This window comes from Podarcis pityusensis, assembly GCF_964106645.2.
Source record: "Podarcis pityusensis genome assembly, chromosome: 3".
Lineage (NCBI taxonomy): Eukaryota > Metazoa > Chordata > Lepidosauria > Squamata > Lacertidae > Podarcis > Podarcis pityusensis.
In genome coordinates this window covers 1,764,589-1,776,497 of record NC_138026.1, presented here as the reverse complement: position 1 = coordinate 1,776,497, position 11,909 = coordinate 1,764,589, and the positions used below count along the sequence as shown (strand labels likewise).

The following is an 11,909-nucleotide window of genomic DNA, read 5'->3' as shown; positions in this document are numbered from 1 at the left end:
CAGTATTATTATTATTATTATTATTATTATTATTATTCTATTTCTCACTACAAAAAAATTCTCAAAGTGACTTACAATTTCAGTTGCCTTTTAAAGAACTCTTAAGTTTCTCAACTCTTTATTCCACGAAGTTAACAATTGTGCATCATCTGTTTTGTTGAAATCACTTGAACACAGACAATGCAGCAACCACACCTTACTTTGCAGCCTATTGAGCTTTTTGTGATTTTTCTTTTTAATCCATGGATAAAAAAGCCAATTAAAATCATCACAATTACAGCTTCTTTACAGGACAGTAGAAAGAGCTGACAAGTCTTGCCCAATCTCGTATAGTCCCAGCGTTGATTTACAGGGCTGGCAGCCACATCAGACTGGTTGGGCAACTCTCAAGGGCCGATTTCCCTTTCCAAGATGCTAGGCTAAGTCCCATTTCTGGATGGGAAAACTGTTTGGCACCGCTGAGGCTGGAAGAAGAATGAGACAGTTGTGAAGAGGTGACTGGGTGCCCCTTCCACCCAGAAATGGGAGATGGCCTCAGAGGCCCCTGAAAGGGGGGGGGGGTAAAGGAAGGAGTGGAGAACGCCTTTTCCCAGGCCCAGGGAGTTTCCCCTCCCACCCCCACCCCCCAAAAGCATTGCTAGAAAGTCACACTGCTGCCTCTAATGGAACCAAAACTGAGTCAAATGGAGCCAAAGTTTCCACGTGATTCTGCAGCTGGCTTTGGGGCTGTAATACAAGTTCCAGGGTCAAGAAGATGTGTTATTTGACGATGGCTCTCCTACCTCCTCTCAGACATCAAAAGGTAAAGGTAAAGGTACCCCTGCCCGTACGGGCCAGTCTTGCCAGACTCTAGGGTTGTGCGCTCATCTCACTCTAGAGGCCGGGAGCCAGCGCTGTCCGCAGACACTTCCGGGTCACGTGGCCAGCGTGACGAAGCTGCATCTGGCGAGCCAGCGCAGCACACGGAAACGCCGTTTACCTTCCCGCTGGTAAGCGGTCCCTATTTATCTACTTGCACCCGGGGGTGCTTTCGAACTGCTAGGTTGGCAGGCGCTGGGACCGAACGACGGGAGCTCACCCCGCCGCGGGGATTCGAACCGCCGACCATGTGATCGGCAAGTCCTAGGCGCTGGCTGAGGCTTTTACCCACAGCGCCACCCGCATCCCTCTCAGACATACCAACTCATAATAAGGCTTGGGGAATGGGGGGAAATTTGTCAAAAGGCAAATGGCAATGGAATTTTAAAAATGAAGTTTATGATAACTAAATAAGAGTTTAAAGTTTTCCAAAGAAGCAGAGTGAGCCATCCCAGCAGCGACAACTGGTGATAAAACAAGAATCTCAGCATTGCTCTCTCTGTTCAGACCCCAGTGGTCTCTATTACACCCTCTTCATGCTGGAGCCCATTTGTTTAAGAAGGACTGCCTTAAGGTCAGGAACAAAGTGTAACATTGGGGGGTCCATTTTGCCTCCTCCAAATCTCATGCTGACCTTTTCTAGAGGTCACACAGAGCCAAAGAGAATGAAACGCTGTCATCTACAAAATTCCAACCCCAAGAAAGACGCAGAACTTATCCCGGATTTTCGGCACGTGAAGTGACCTGAAGGCATGGGGGGGGGTCTTTCCACAGAAGGCTTTATGGTGGGGCCAGAAGAGCGGCACAGGCCTAGAAAGAGGCTAGCTCAGCACCTGAAAAGGACAACCTCCCTCTCAGATTGCCCCCCACAGTAAACCTTCAAAGCTTGCCTTGAGAATACAGTGGTACCTCGGGTTAAGTACTTAATTCGTTCTGGAGGTCCATTCTTAACCTGAAACTGTTCTTAACCTGAAGCACCACTTTAGCTAATGGGGCCTCCCGCTGCTGCCGCGCCACCAGACCACGATTTCTGTCCTGAAGCAAAGTTCTTAACCTGAAGCACTATTTCTGGGTTAGCGGAGTCTGTAACCTGAAGCGTATGTAACCTGAAGTGTATGTAACCCGAGGTACCACTGTACTAAATTTCAGCTCCCATCTAATTCCACTACCCACTTACTTGAGTTCACCTCAACTAGTCTTTTATTATACCAAAAAATGTGGACTATCTAATAATATCACCAGATTACAATTATACTTTTAAAAATATCTAAAAGGGGGGGTGAGATGCGTACAGACTTTGAACTGATCTGGTTAAGCCCTCCTTGACTGGGCTGTGCGTAACACTTGTCTATAAGGAAATAAACTGCAGCATAATTTCCTTTGATCTGAACAATAGCTTTTTAATCGCAACTATTTCCAAGGGAGATCCAGCACACAGCGCTTGCATTCTCCAGAAAGGAATTAACATTTCTAGACAGGGTGGGAAACAGGTATACTAACAATGAAGTTGTGAAACACTTTCACATGTTCTTACGGTAACCAGCAATATATATATATATGTTTTATCTTAAAGGATTTGCTATCAATTAAGCTTCACTACTGCACACACTTATGAAAATGGAAAGCACACTTGTTTAGAGGCAATGCCTTGAAGGTATTTTAGCAACATCTTCACATTTTGATGTTTTGTTTTAGTTCTAACTGCCACATCCAGGTAACTAGACAGTACCTGACCACAAGGCAGCCAAGTGGTGCAATTATTCATACTATTGGTAATAATCACGTCTGCATAGCTGCTGCATAAACCTCTAATTACAGAGTCAGGATATCCCCAAGGCTTGGGAAACAACATTAACTTCATAATATGAATTTAACAAGCTGAAACTCATACAAAGCTAAGAAATCTTTTAAGGAAGCATGGATCGTGCCAAATCTAGAAAGGAAAAAAAAATCCACCCTTAAAATAAAGAGTTCTAAAATAATTTAAAATTTCCAATTTTAATATGGAAAGGATCTATTTTCTGGACCTGAATCAATGTTAAATGCAAATGTAATTAATTGTCATGTCATGGTGGGGGTCATCAAGTGCCACTAAAAGTGGGCATGTAGGTAATAACTCTCCAGTTGTCTTCAGTGTAAAAATACAACTATTGCTGCAGGCAAACATATCAGCTTTACACCACGTTTACAAGGTTATAACTCAGGTTTCATCATCTAGTGATGGCTTAATAACAGCACTGTGCTTGGGTGTTCCACATACCCTGGGTGCAAAAGCTCCTCCACAGCATTCTCAACTTGCTCTATTCATGATAATTACAGACAGCATTTCTATAGCTGACAAGTCTTCTTCAGGTATCTGAAGGACTGTCACATGGATGATTGTGTTCAACCTTGTGTTCTGCTGGTCCAGAGGGTAGGACATGAACCAATGGATTCAAATTACAAGAAATGAGATTCCAAATAAGCATGAGGAAGAACATTCTGATCACAAGAGATGTTTTGACAAATACCTTCCCTCAGAAGGTAGTGGACTCTCCTTAATTGGAGGCTTTTAGCAAAGGCTAAAATAGTAAATTTAGCCAAAGTAAATTCAGATTAAAAGGCTACTAAGCCATTATTTTATTATTATTATCTCCCTTTTTCTCTTTCTTTTTTTTCCCTTTCTTTACTTTTTTTTGGGGGGTGGGGAGTGTCCTCTATTTGGGGTCAATATTGGGCCAACAGGAAGGTGATGGATGGTTGCTGAAGGACCCTGTGTAAGAGGCAGGGAAAGGAAGAACTCTGAGGATAGGAGGATGGGAAAAGGGAAGCTCTCAGGTGAGAGCTGGGAGGGACCACCCCTTTTTCTCTGTGAGACAAGGGTTAATATCTACCTTTGAGAGAGGACTTTGCATTTTCCTTTCACTTTCATCCATTTTGTTTTCATTTAGATTAGCTTGTTATTGTATTGTACAATATTGTGAAAAAGCTTATTTAAAAAACTTCTGAGAAAAGAAAATCCGCATTGGTGCATAACTGATAGATATGTAAAATTGGGACAGAAGTCTGATCACCACAATAATTACACAAGGATCTTTTGATCTCTATTAAAACATGTATACAAACATTCTCTGTTCTTGTTCAAAGTACTAATTGATGAGACATGAAACATCTGCTTGAAGTACACAACTTTAATTAGGTCTTTGTTGGGAGTTGGAAAATTAGTACTTCAGATTTGGAAGATGTGCACCAATCTAGTGTTCCAAATGTTTATTGTCCTCAAACATGCAATTTTAGACACTATTATATTAAAAGAACAAGCAAACACACACACACAAATATTTCTGCAACTAATCAGTCACTTATTTCCAAAAACAGTCCTCCTTCTCCTTCTTTGGCGATCACTCGTAGCCAAGTAAGATTATCTTCCATGAACACGGCCTTAACAGTGAGTCCGTAAGTGACTATGGAGGCCAATTCTGGATCCACAAGTCCTTCCACAGTGGGGACATAGGTTTCCAGGCAGGAGTTTATCATGGAGAGAGTTTGCCAAGCATGCCTTCCTCTTAGCATGTTTCTCCTTTTCATCCTGAGTTCGAGCGTCTTCTAAGTCCATGACACCTTTGGTAAAGGCTGTTCTCCGATTGGAGCACTCGCAGGCCAGTGTTTCCCAATTGTTGGTGTTTATGCTAATTTTTTAAGTTTTACCTTGAGAAAGTCTTAAAACCTCTTTTGCTGACCACCAGCATTACGCTTTCCATTTTTAAGTTCACAATGGAGTAGTTGCTTTGGAAGACAATAATCCAACATCTGAATAACATGACCAGTGTAATGAAGTTCAAGTTGAAAAATCATTGTTTTGACACTGGTGATCTTTGCTTCTTCTGTCATTAGTTTGCCTATCTTCCCATGTGATATGTAAAATTTTCTGGAGACAATGTTGATGGAATCTTTCCAGGATCCATATAATTGCTTGGCAAGCAGGAAAAACATATCTACTAACAAAATATAACAAATATCCTTGAGTTCATTTTTTCCTCGTTCTGTATAATACAGTGGTACCTCTAGTTACAAACTTCATTTGTTCCGGAGGGCTGTTCTTAACCTGAAAGTGTTCTTAACTAGAGGCATGCTTTCGCTAATGGGGCCTCTTGTTGCTGCTGCGCCACCGGCACATGATTTCTGTTCTCATCCTGGGGCCAAGTTCTCAGCTCAAGGTAACTCTTCCAGGTTAGCAGAGTTTGTAACCTGAAGTGTTTGTAACCTGAGGCATTTGTAACTCAAGGTACCACTGTACTTGTGGATGGGTGTGCATGTGCGTCTGTGTATATGAACTCACATGCACAAGCACATACACTGTGAGCTGAAGTCAGGCTTAGCCATGCTATGCAGATGTAATGAAAACAACATGATTTGAAAGTAGCAGGTTAATTACTAACTTTAAGCTCTACTGCTTTCAAAGCATCTACTCTAAGAATTATTACATCTTGATCTAGCCCTAGGTGTCTGCACACAGTACAAGGTATTAAGGGTTGTATCCAAAGCAGCACCAGCAGCAGCACTTTCATTTCATCTTTCCTCCCCCCCCCATGCACCCCACAAAATCTTCTATGGAGAGCCCCCCCCCCAACCCCCAGAGCCAATTTTCACGGCACACAGGTGGCTGCAGGGGAGAGAAGAGCAAGGGCTAGTTCCATTTTGCTAGTGCAAATCTTCTGTGCTAGCAGCATGTGAGAGTTAGATACTACCTTCTGCTTACCAACATTTTAAACTTTCAATTCTTTTCATTTTTAATGTCTCTTATGGGTGAAAAGATGCACTTGATAGTGTGTGGCAGCTGCAAAATATAGTGATGCCTCAGTAGCCAGGAAATTGTCAAATGAAATTTCCAGTGGCCAGTCTCATTCCTTGCTACCCCACTAGCAGAAGAGAGAATACAAAATTGCTTAATGTGTGTATAATACGTCATAGTAGTCAGCTTTTCTTTTTACATATTTTTAAAGAATAGATTATGTTTGCTCATCATGAGATAGATGAGCATGAGATAGATGAGAAAATAGACCAGAAACCTCTTGAGTGCTTTTCTTCAGTCAAGAGAGCCGTTTCCGTTTTCTGTTCAATTTCCTAAAGCTTCAGACGTCTGCGTACGATGAAAGGAGATGCAGGCAGCAGAATGGAGACGGAGGCTTTGACAGCTGCCCCCCTGCCCAACAAAGCCCCAAAGCATCTCCAAAGCTTTAGAGCCAGGCTAGTACCAAATAGTCCTGGCCAAAGTTCGCCAACATTGCAGTCATAGGAATGAATTTATATGAACTGAAGACTTATGCAAAACTATGGAAGCAGAAGGAGCCGAACCAAGTGTAACTCACATTAAAGTTTAGAGGAGCTGAAAGAGCGCTCAGTAATTGCCCGTGTGATATATTAATATGAAAGAGTCTTTGTTTGAAATACTGCACAGTTCACCAATGGGAAGAAAACATAGGAATACTCTGCGTTTATCCCATAGTAAAGCTTTCAAGTGTGCCTTTTACATTTAAACTTTATCTTCCCAGATGAATGCTTGTGATAGAAAACGTAGCAAATATCTGCAGCTTACGAAAAGAATTGATTGTCAGCGCAACCCAGCCAAAGTTAAACATTTTCAGTCTCCTTTGTTCTTAGAAGATAAATTTAAAAGACGATTTCTCCATTTGAAATCAGTGAGAGAGCTATTGTGACTGGATTGTAATATACGTCAACTTACTTAGACTAATTCCTAATTATTATTTTTTAAGCGCAAGGAACAATGCACCCAACAGCACGCATAAAAGATAAAGGGACCCCTGACCGTTAAGTCCAGTTGCGGACGACTCTGGGGTTGCAGCGCTCATCTCGCTTTACTAGCCGAGGGAGCCGACATTTGTCCGCAGACAGTTTTTCCGGGTCATGTGGCCAGCATGACTCAGCCACTTCTGATGAAACCAGAGCAGCGCATGGAAACACCTTTTACCTTCCTGCCAGAGCGGTACCTATTTATCTACTTGCACATTAAACTGCATTAAAAAACACACCCTTAGCTTAGTTAGTTAGTGCTTCACAAACAAATGCAGTGTGATGCAAGGAGTCAGAGAAGACTTCCGTGTCCAGGCTGGGGTTGTGTGTGGCTCTTCTCAGTCCTCTTTTAGCAGATCCTCTCCCTCATCTGCCTCCCCCACCCCGCCCTGCAAACAAGAGAGGGGCTGCTTGGCGTTTGGGAATCTTCAGAAGCAGATGCCAGGGCAAATCAAAGTGTTACAGGGAAAGTGGGACTGAGAAATCTGCAGTGCAGAAACAAAAAGGAGTGGGCACGCACAACAATCCTAGGACCCCTGCCTTGCCGATTACAGCCCCTAAACATCTTTAAAAGGTTTTCAGTGAATAAATATAGAGTGCTTTGAACGGCTGCGTGAAGATTGACTACTCCTTATACCTATGATACAGGGGTTTTTATGGGCTTGGGCACTGCCCAATTCAATAAAAGCCTAGAAATAGTGGTTTACTAGACATAAAGGCTCTCTTATTAAAGATGGAAATACTCAAATAGACTCGGCGTCTTGCAAAGCTATGCCTTCAAGTCCACAAAGTGAAAATCCCTCTCCTGGGATTTTTTTTAAAGATAGGGAACAAAAAAAAAAACCTTATAGAAAAAACCTTTTGAAAGGAGGAAAGAAAAAACTTAGGTTAACCTAAGTGTTTTTTAAAAAACACACACATCTTAAGATAAACATTTAATAAGTTACTGGTTGACATATTTTAAAATAAGCAGAAAGATGATAAATTTACCTGTTGAAAAGGAAAAGGAAATTTAAAATTAAAGTAGATTTCGGAAGACCTAAAAATATTAAGCATTTTATCAGGCTACCAAGCTTTATCTTTAGGTAGCACATGTGCGAGAGAAGGATACCAATGGAAATTAAATGGATTTAAGCTACCATTTAAATAATTGGTGGCAATTTTCAATGTCTAAAAGGTTGGGGTTGCAGACACAGGAGGTCAACTCAGGGACTGGAGCCATTATTAAGGAGAGTATAATAAATCAATTTTCTTAAAGGAACAACTCTACCACACAAGCTTTCTAATAGAGTTTTCAAGCCACATTTCCTCTAATAGATAAATATGAAAATGGAAAGCTTCAATAACCTATTAACTTCACTTAGAAATACATGACTGAAATAAAAGCTGTGACTTTGGAATTAAAGGCAAATACAAATATATTCACCCATGGAATATGATATTTCTTTAAGAAAACACCATCACACACATCCACAGAAAAGTAATATTTTACGTTGTTAAATACTCATATTAACACTGCTGCCTTTAATACTTTAATTTTTATTAATTTAACATTTATATACCACTTTTCATTTTAAAAGTTGCTTAGATAAAACAAGCAATATTAACCTGACTCAACATCCCCCCCCCCCGCCGCACAAACAAGCCACACTGCAATCAACTGAATGCAACCAGCCAAGTTGTTCAGGAGGCCCCTAATCTCTCGCATTATCAATAAAAATAAATGAATACATAAACAAAGGACCTACCCAGGTGATGCTGACACAAATCCCAACACTAACAATAGGCAATAGAACAAAAGAACAATACCCCCCCTCTCCCCCCTTTTCGTGCCCGATTGCAAAATTTCTATGAGGAAAGTGTCTCTCACTATATGTAAACAATCTGTGAAAAATACTATAAATTGAAAGTAGAGACAATAGATGTAGCTTTCTCTGCTTATCTGTTTAATTTATAAGACAAAAACTTAAAAAAAAAACTAATTAAAAAAACAAGCAATATTAAATAATAACCACCATGCACCAAAATTAATTTGACCGTTTTGTTTCATTCCTGCACACTGATCCCGTTAGCAGAGATGAAATGTGATTATTTAACTAATCGGGACTTGGAAATGCAAGCACTCAACTAATTGTGACATTGCTAGATGATCCTCAGGGACCCTTCCAACTCGACAATTCTATGATTCCAATTCCGGACTCTGGGGGTACCTTTCCTGATCTGCTGTATACATTCCAGCTGATTCTCAAAAATTGTGTTTTTAAACAACTCCCACGTATTTTGGTCAAGATTTGACTCTCCTGATTTTGCGTTTTCTTTTTATCAATTCCCTCATTTTTTAAAAGTTTTATCTTTTGAACTCAAATGTGACTGTGTTGGATTTTCTTAGAGAATGGCCATTTACATATATATTTAATTTAATAACACTATGGTCACTGTTCCTGATTCATTCAGCACTTCCATCTTGCACCACATCCTGGGCACCCCTGAAGATGAAGTCCAGCCCACTACACTCCTTTAGTTGGTTTCATGACCAACTGTTCAAGAGCACAATCCTTTACAGTGGGCAAGATTTTGGCACGATAATTCAGGAACAAAAATGCACTATAATAGCTTACTCCGTAGGTGCATTAGGTACATTACAACTTAGTATTTTGATGGTATCTGATGCCTGAAAGGATCAATAAGATGATTTGCCATCTCTCCATGTAGTCTACCAAATTTAAAATGTCCAACCTCCTGCAATGCAGGAATATGGAGCTGACCCATACGGGGATTGAACCTGTGACCTTGGCATTATCAACACCACGTTCTAGCCAGCTGAGGAAGCTGGTGTGGTAAACGAAGAGTCAAAGATGCAACAGGCAAAGAAGCTTCAGTCTGGTTCCGACCCAGTACTGTGGCCACATCAAAATTATCACCAAACAGTATCTCAGACTACAACATAAAAAGAAAAGTTGGGAATGCACACCACTAAGACAACAAAAATGTTGCTTTGCCAAAAGATCTTTGCTTGCTGAATTGTCTAACTGTCAAAAGCAATAAAAAAAAAAAAAAACCAAGACAAATTCATTTCTTTTTGCTGTCAGGATTCTTAGGGGAGCTTGGAGCAAACAAAGCTTTGTTTTCTTAATCTGCACTATCACAAAAAATGGTGGCAACTCAGTTGGGGGACTGCTAATGAATATAAAAACTGAAATGTTGACAACAGAATGATTCCTGTTAGGTTTGGAATTTACAATGCTTTCTACATTAGCAAACTAGCTCCCAAAACCACAATAAGTAATTTAATTCCGAGTGCAATGAATAAACTGCTTGACAGGACAGGGCTGCCTCCTCCAGGGTCTCACGGAGGCTGGGCAGCCAAACGAGAAACGGCTTCAACCTGCTGGGCGTGCTATTCAAATGGTTTTCGCACAGAGACACCTGTCAAAGTGGGGAAAGATTAGCAAGTGTACAGTATATAAACTAAAAAGATGACAAAACTCAAAGACAATTACTAATAATAGCAGCTTAAGATTTTTATTTTATTTTAGTTTTGCTATGTTTGTAGCTGATGTTGTACTATCCTTTGAAACAGCATTGTGTGATAACATAGCTGAACACAAATTCATTTGTATTTGGCTGGAAATGGGGGAGGGGGACAAAAAACTATTTCCCCCAATGTCTTCATAATGGTCAAACAAAACAAATTAAACTGGTCTGAATAAAAAACAAATCAATATGTATACCAAAGAATGCCCTCACTTCCAGATTAAAGAACCAAGAAGAAATGCCAGAAAAGCCTTCATCCAATGATTTTTTAAAGTAGAATAACATACATCTGAAGGCAGCCCCGTTTAGGGAAATTTTTAATGTCTGAAGTTTTATTCTGTTTAATATTTTGTTGGGAGCTGCCCAGAGTGGCTGGGGAAACCCAGCCAGATGGGTGGGCTGCTATTATTATTATTATTATTATTATTATTATTATTATTATTATTTCACACACACTTTATTGTACCATCTGCTTTGTACCATCTCTAAAACAAATATAAATTACAGTTCTTCGGTGCAATTAAGTTCCATGGCAAATTAGCTGCCAGTTGCAATTATGTATATAGGAATAAAAAGAAACACAGTGATTTATTAGGTTTTTAGCAGAACATGCAAAGTATAATCTGCAAGAAATTATGCCACACTCTTCCTGCCTATCAAGGCAGGTAGTCAGATTGTCTCAAGCTATTAATCAATGCAACTGTGATCAAAATAGCAAGTTCTATAGAATTTCTAAAGATTTTAACCTTCATTTATCAATGAAAGTTGTGAAATTGAACCAATTCCTTGCCTTCCTTGCTCTCCATATTTGCACCCTGGTTTATTTACATGCAAACAATCCTGATCCTGAGTGGAGCCATTCGGACCCCAGAATGCAGCCGCGTGCCTGAGAACATAGAATTAATTTGTTTTGACTCATGCTAATAGTTCGATCACATGGTCCTCTTTATCCAGCTTAGAAATACAGGATGTTCAAAAGCAAAAGCAGCAAGTCCTCTGGCCTTAAAAGAATTTATAGAGAAAAAACACTGAGACCTCCCAATTTCCTATCACCTTTCACCATTTTGCTAACCACACACTAAGCCTGCCAAGGAAAGGTACCAGGAATGTTATACTTAATGATGTGCTATAAATTCTGCAACAACTTGGAGCATTTCAGTAAGTGATAGGGTTATGAACACATACAAACGATTTTGGATTTCCAGAAGATTAATACATCCAAACACTACAAGACCTGGTAACCTCTTATTATGCTATCAAAACTAGAGTGTTCGACTGCAGGGAAATACATTGAAGTATGTCAAGAATATCTGAATAGGAATGACAATAATATGCAATGTGGCCTGTATTCTGTGATATCATGGTAGAGATGGGGAACGTGAATGCTAGAGTATTAATGCACTGAAATACTGCACATGTACTCCATAGCATGCATTATTAGGGAAAATAGCATGAAATATGTTGCATGAAATATAATAAAATAATTCATTTTTAGCTTGAAATATGTTTGTTAATGCTGTAGAATTTGTGGGGATTTGGGGTGGCACAACATAATGCTTGCCCTGACCCTAACACAATGTGAACATATACACTTGAATGGGCTCAGGCCTTAAGCCAAATTGGGGCGGGGGGGATAACCTACCTTCTTGGGCACATGTGCAAACTGGAGAAACTAAATGTGCACATTTCAATCAAGTGCGCACACTCTTCCCCTAATCCCCAGCAAT

General features: G+C 40.2%; 1 protein-coding gene across 6 annotated transcripts in view; it reads right to left on the bottom strand.

The window, feature by feature from the left end:
* Positions 1-11,909, bottom strand: part of SUPT3H (SPT3 homolog, SAGA and STAGA complex component) — a gene marked incomplete at its 5' end in the record, with an annotated part of 301,070 nt that overhangs the window by 210,000 nt on the left and 79,161 nt on the right. The gene's annotated exons all lie outside the window — the stretch shown is intronic.